We start from the raw sequence: 6,444 nt of genomic DNA, 5'->3' as shown, positions 1-6,444 counted from the left end.
TTTCAATATGAAATGCAATTTTATCTTGCTCAAGATTAAATGGTCATCACTTCCAATTTCAAATCCTCTGTACACTGTAGGGTCCTGCACCAGTGAGAAAACATCACTATCAATAATAATATAGTCTTATTCCTTGCCTCTTCCCTCCATGTGAATTTATGCACATTTTTATGTTGGAACATGGTGTTAAAAATAACACCAGTCCATGTCCTGAGCAGAAATCTAACAGGTATTTGCCATTATCAGCTTTGCTCTTTTCTCCAAATTTTCCCAAAATATTTCCGTATTTACTAAAATAGAGCCAAAAGACTTCAATTTGGCAATGCAAAATTATATAAATTAACTGGATATTAAATCCAACGTAATTTCAGAGCAGAATACAGAAACTATAAAAGTTTCATATTTGAAAGTTGACCAGAGTGCTTGCGGGAATACATTTGCCACCATACTATGAGTTGCCCTAGCCAAACCTAATAGCAAGCACACACGGCGAAGCACCCATATATTCGCCTACTATTGGTCCATTTTGATAAGGTTTCACTGGTCTGACAGTGAAACTCGTTAGTTTTCGTCAGAGACCAGGCAGAAACCTAAGAGAGCAAAAACTCTCAGTACTAAGAAACTTGAGACGTCAGAGAGGTGTATTTTCATAAGTGAACTCTCAGTCAGTGTGTGAAGTATTTATTAAAATAAAGAGTCAAAAGGTTTCAATTCGGCGATGCAATATTTCTGTGTATCTGACAATCATTTCATACTCTGTTATTTAGATCCCCAATAAGGACCAACTTTTCTTTTTTTATAGTGTCAATTGCTTTCTCTAAAGCCTCAAAAAATTCCTCCATTTCTCCTTAGTAGAACCTTCTGTGGGCAGAAATAAGTTCTGACTAGTTCTCATATTTGCCCACATCACTCTACTTGATACTGCCTGCCATCCAAGAAGATTATCCTTATAGTATTGAATATTATAGCTACTCCTTTTCCCTGATTATTATTGCCTGAATATAGCATTTTGTATTCATTGCTTTAAAATATCACCAGATTTTGTCTTTTTTGTTTCAGTTATGTCAGTAACCCTATTATGTTGATCTGGTACTTATCCAGTTCCTCAGCCAGCTCCACTTCTTTGACATTCAGGCTTCTTATATTGATAGTACCAATCTTGAACTCTGGTAATGATGAGTGGGGATGTGTTTCGTTCCAGTAGCTGACTTTTCACTGTTCGCCCTGCTTCCATGGCGAAAACAACAGGGACTTTGTTTAACCAGCTGATACTCCAGCCGGTATGAAATTCTGTCATGTTGTGCCATCATTTTACATTGTGGTTTAAGCCAATAAGAATACAATTTGTTTGGCTAAATCCCAAATTGCCAGCCCATCCTCATTCATTCAGTATACAAGTAGATACCTAACAATGTGCACCCTGTTAGGTATGATTGACATTAGGTTAGAAGCCCTGGTCAGTTCTCTGCATTCCTTTAAAGGCTATTTGAAGGTATCCTCTCAGTTATACAGCTTTGACCCTTATCCTCATCATTATTACAGGCAACTCCAAGGAGTCCATTCTACTGTTTATTTCCATATTTACTTTGCAATTCTCACTAAAAATTGTGTACCTAAATAGCTGAAATATTTTGCTTTTCATCTATTTACAGATTCCCCATTCAAGATGCAGGGTGATGTTTCCAATGTTCCTCCCTATTTTCATATTCTGTGTGTTTTTATTACTGATTTTTTATGCCATATTTTTTACAGCAGCTATTCAATTCAGGTAAGGAATCTACAGAAATTGTACTGAATTTATTTCAGTTTAATGAAACTTTCCTTCATAACACAATCCACATAGATGATGAATAACAGAGACTGTCTTAAATCAAACTCTCTTCTCATACCTCCTTTAATTCTAATTGCTGATTACAACTCAGACTTACTGCATAAATATAGACTATTGTATATAATGTCCTGTTTACCCACCATAATTGCTGTAGCATCCTGAATAGCTTTTCTCTTGGCACCATGGCATATATCTTTTCTATATTTACAAAACATAAATACAAATCCTTTTCATATTTCCATGATTTCTCCTCTCTCTTAAAGTGAAAATTTGATTCTGAAATGCCTATTTGACCAGAACCCATTTTATTTCCACAGTTTTTTTAGTGTCTTCTCAAGTACATTTACATTAATCTTGTCTAGAACATTCAGCAAGAAAATTCTCTCATATTTAAATGATTTATTTCCCCCTCCTTTTTTATAGATGGGTATTACAAGAACAATAATCCAGAATTCACCTTCACACTATGCCTTCACACCTACTTCCATATTTTATCATTTTTAGTTGAATATCTACTTCCACATTTTAAGCATCTAATGGATTTTTCTATCTCAAGTATTCATACATAGCTGAAATATTTTGCTTTTCAGCTATTTACAGGTCCTCCCCATTCAAGACACAGATGATGCAAACATCACCTGCTTCCTGATTACATCCCTCTTGAATATTCATTTAATAATTGCTCTAAACATTTACTCCATACTCCTGGAATATCCTCATCTTCTGTTTTCATGTCAACTTTATCATCTCCAATTCCTTTTACAGAACTTGCTCCTTCATTTTTATGCTTCTTTGATAGCCTCCAGATATTTTGTCACCTTCTTGGTATTTATCTCCTACATTCTTTACCAAAGCAATTAAAAACATGGAATGCACTTGCAATCTCTATGAAGAACCTACAGAACAAGTAAAATAAATTTCAGCTAATTACTCACAATATCAGTGAGGATGGCAAAATTAAATATAGAAATAAATGTACCATAGAATAAGAAAGCTGTGGGGAGTCAATTGAATTTATATAGAATAAGAGAAATTAGCCAAAACCCTATATTTGTAGTAGACAAGACAGTATTCAAGCATTTTAACCCATAGATAAAAAATGGGTGAGAAATAAAGAAGTTGATCAAAGATTAGAGACCATAAATATGAGATTTTTGAAGAAAATTAGTGGAGGGAACAGATGGCATCAGTGGTGGAATATTAAAAATGGAGATATTAGGAAAGAACTTGACACAATTAGCATTCAGAAATATTGTAAGTCCACACTTCGTAGAACCGACCTTGGCTTTGTGCCAAGAATAATCAATTTATGCTGAAGGGGAGAAAGAAATACAGGATGCATGAATTGGCCACTAACATGCAAAGTCATGTGCTTTATACATAAATCTTCTAACTGTTGTACAAGCAAAATAGTTACCACTTTAAGAAATCGGAACGGATTCTCCTTCTTTTGACATGCGCAGAAGTGTCAAAAGGGTCTCGCATCTGTGGGCGTACAGTATGTCAGCACAGTTAACCCAAGGTATAGTTACTCAAACAGAAAGTAAAAGGTCAGGAGGCTAATAATGACATTTTACTCATGTAGTACTATCACAGTATCCTCTACACTCCTTGAGGATATACATATCAGGAATATGATGAGTGATGCTTGCAGTACAGTTATCCTTCATCACCACTGATTTTTATTTATTCCTTTTTATATATATTAACTGAAAAGATAATCGTGCACAATCTTTTTTGACTTTTGTGTTTATTAACATATGTTAAGAAATCGAATAGTGTCTCCGTAGCACAATTGGGAGAACAGTGGAACTCGTGAAGAGGGGAATCCTTATATGGGCTTTTTCAATTGAAGGTGAATTAGCTGATTTCACATGGAGGTAGCAGGATTTTTTTTTTTCTGACATGACATTTTTTTACATGACAGTTCTGTAATAAGTTTGAGCTTATTAGAGCTGTCATGTAACAGATTTTTTTTTGTCAACAAAATACATCAAACGTGCAATCTAAATCCAAGTTTTCACGAAAATGCAACAATAAAGATTTATTGAAATTTTTTTTTAAGTGTGATGGGAGTGGCTTTCCAAAAATCACTAGAACACTAACATTGCAGCTGACTACTGTTCCAAAATAATGAAATTTAATTTTATATTACTAACCATTACATTTACAATTCTGAGAGATTTTTAAAATCAACCAGAAACAGCCATGTTCACTTTTTTTGGGGAGGGGGGGTATATCATATAAAACAGCTGACTATTGTATAATTTACTTTTACAAAGTGTTTTATGTGTAAATTTAAGTGTGCTAGTGCTATCTACATACTAATCGAAATTCAAAGTTGTACTAGAGATAGTGTAATAGGAAACTATGCCACCTAATGTTAAGATCAGGTAAAAATGAGTATCTTATTTGAAAAGAAAACTGTACTCATTTGAAAAGCAAATGCAATAAATTATATTCAAGCAGGAAACATTAAGCTTAGTTCTTTACTCTATACATATGATATTCTCTTAAATAATGCAGCAAATATGCAGTAGTCCTAGCTTGCTGAACCTCAGATTCTTTTGCTGCAAGTGCCATCTTCTGCTCTTTTCGGTCTTGAGCTGTTCTAGTCCAGGATTCTCATCTCAGCTGCTTTTTTTTTTTTTTTTGGATGCTATCCTTCCAACATTGCTGCAGTCTTCCTATAGGTTGTTTTTCATCAGGGCTTATCTTGAATGCTTGTTTAGCCATCCTTTCCTTACCCATTCTTTGCATATGTCCATGCCATCTCTGATTTCATCATTAGTAGTTAAGATCTACAGAGTTGGCCTAGTTCTTGATTGTTGTAGCCTTCTTCTCCATTCACCTGTTAAATTCTCTCTCTCACAGGTCCAAAAACGTTTCTAAGAATTTTCAAAGATCTGCAAGGTTTCTGCTCAATACAAGATAACGTGGTCTAATGATTGCCTTGTATTTTTTTTTATTTTAACTCTGCCCGAGAGAGCTTTGGATGATAATGAATGGCAAGTTTAATTGGAGGCATTAATTTCTGTAGTAATTTTATTATCACTTCAGTCATTAGCCAAACTAAATAATTGTTTTGCCAAATTTGGTATGAACAATCAGAAATAAAAATATCAAAACTATGAAAATACAAGAAAATATTTAACTGATCTTGTATTTTCATTCTCAGTAGTGAATCTACATCAATCATCACTAAAAGAGCCTATTTAGCTACATTTTTAGCGATAACAAATTAAACATGGAAATATTAACAGAATAGGTAAGGCAGGTATAGTGAAAAGGAAAATAAATAAACTGATATAGAATACGAAAGAAATTAGTAAATAGCCCAAGTTAGCAGAAGATAGTTCAAGAAATATTAACATATGGACTACAAAATTAGATTACAATTAAGACAACTGATCAAAAAATAGAAAGTTGAGGAAAATTAGAGTGAGTGGACAGCATAATAATGCAACCATACTAAAAATGAGTACATGAGAAAACAAATCAATGTATTCAAGAATGTAAGTAAAAATTAATAAGTGTCTAAGCAAAAATGGCAGGAAAAGAGACAGGAAGACTGAGATATAGGCAGTTTGAAGCAGTCAGGAATGTTTTAGAAGATCAGAATCTAAGAGCCATTCAAATCAATTTGAAAAAAACGTTGATTGGAAACGATTTGTGAAATACTGTGCTACTGTCACATATCTGGAACATCAATGAGGTTATACACTAGAAAAATGACAATATGTATTTTGATATCAGAAAGTCCAGTCAAGGGCAAAAGAGGTTTTCAAAATGAAAAGTTGTCATGTGGGATCTGCACTTCAGAAGTTTATGTACATCAGGATGAGATAAATGTCTCTTTCCCTTCTCATAATTTACCAAATTTCTCTTCATTATATACACTGACACAATTACATTTCAAATTTTTCTAAACAGGGAAAGAAAAAAAAAAGTTCTGAAGCAATCTCCATATGTTGTTTACAGTGTGAAAATTTTTTTAAAAACATTCCTACACTTTTTACTATTCTTTATGGAATTATATGCACCAAATAGATTATGTAAAGCATTTTAAAATCCCAAAAATTATAAGTCAACTTACACTGGCTGATGTAAATGCTGTTTCAAAGAAGTTAATATAGATTATACAAGTATCAAGGCTATTTTAACAGAGCACTACTAATAAGCCCTTCTATAGATTAGTTATATAGAATTAAACAATACTGATATTTTATGGTGTACTCTAAACTGTTCTAAGTATTGTTATTCATTTATATAAAATTTGATAGAAATATATGTAAATATCATTAAAAAAAAAACTGCAATGTGGTCTCCAGAGCAGGATTCCCAGATTATAAAACTAATAGTTACATGGAACTAAAATGTTTTATAACTAGCTTTTTTTCTGTGGGAGAGACACATAAAAGAATCCAAAAATGTTTCCGCTAATACAACTTTTTTTAAGATGGATGCTATTATTTAAAATTATTTAAAGTTATTTACTTAAAGCATTTACATAGCAGAGGGTTGTTATTTGAAAAATATAAAAGGATGCAAAATAAAACAATTCCATTTTGATAAGGTATTCGATATTACCAAAATGGAAAAATGATATGTGA

Source organism: Typopeltis vanoorti, chromosome 22 (assembly GCF_054136105.1).
Source record: "Typopeltis vanoorti isolate ZY-2024b chromosome 22, IOZ_Tvanoo_1.0, whole genome shotgun sequence".
Classification (NCBI taxonomy): domain Eukaryota; kingdom Metazoa; phylum Arthropoda; class Arachnida; order Uropygi; family Thelyphonidae; genus Typopeltis; species Typopeltis vanoorti.
This window is presented reverse-complemented; position numbering follows the sequence as displayed.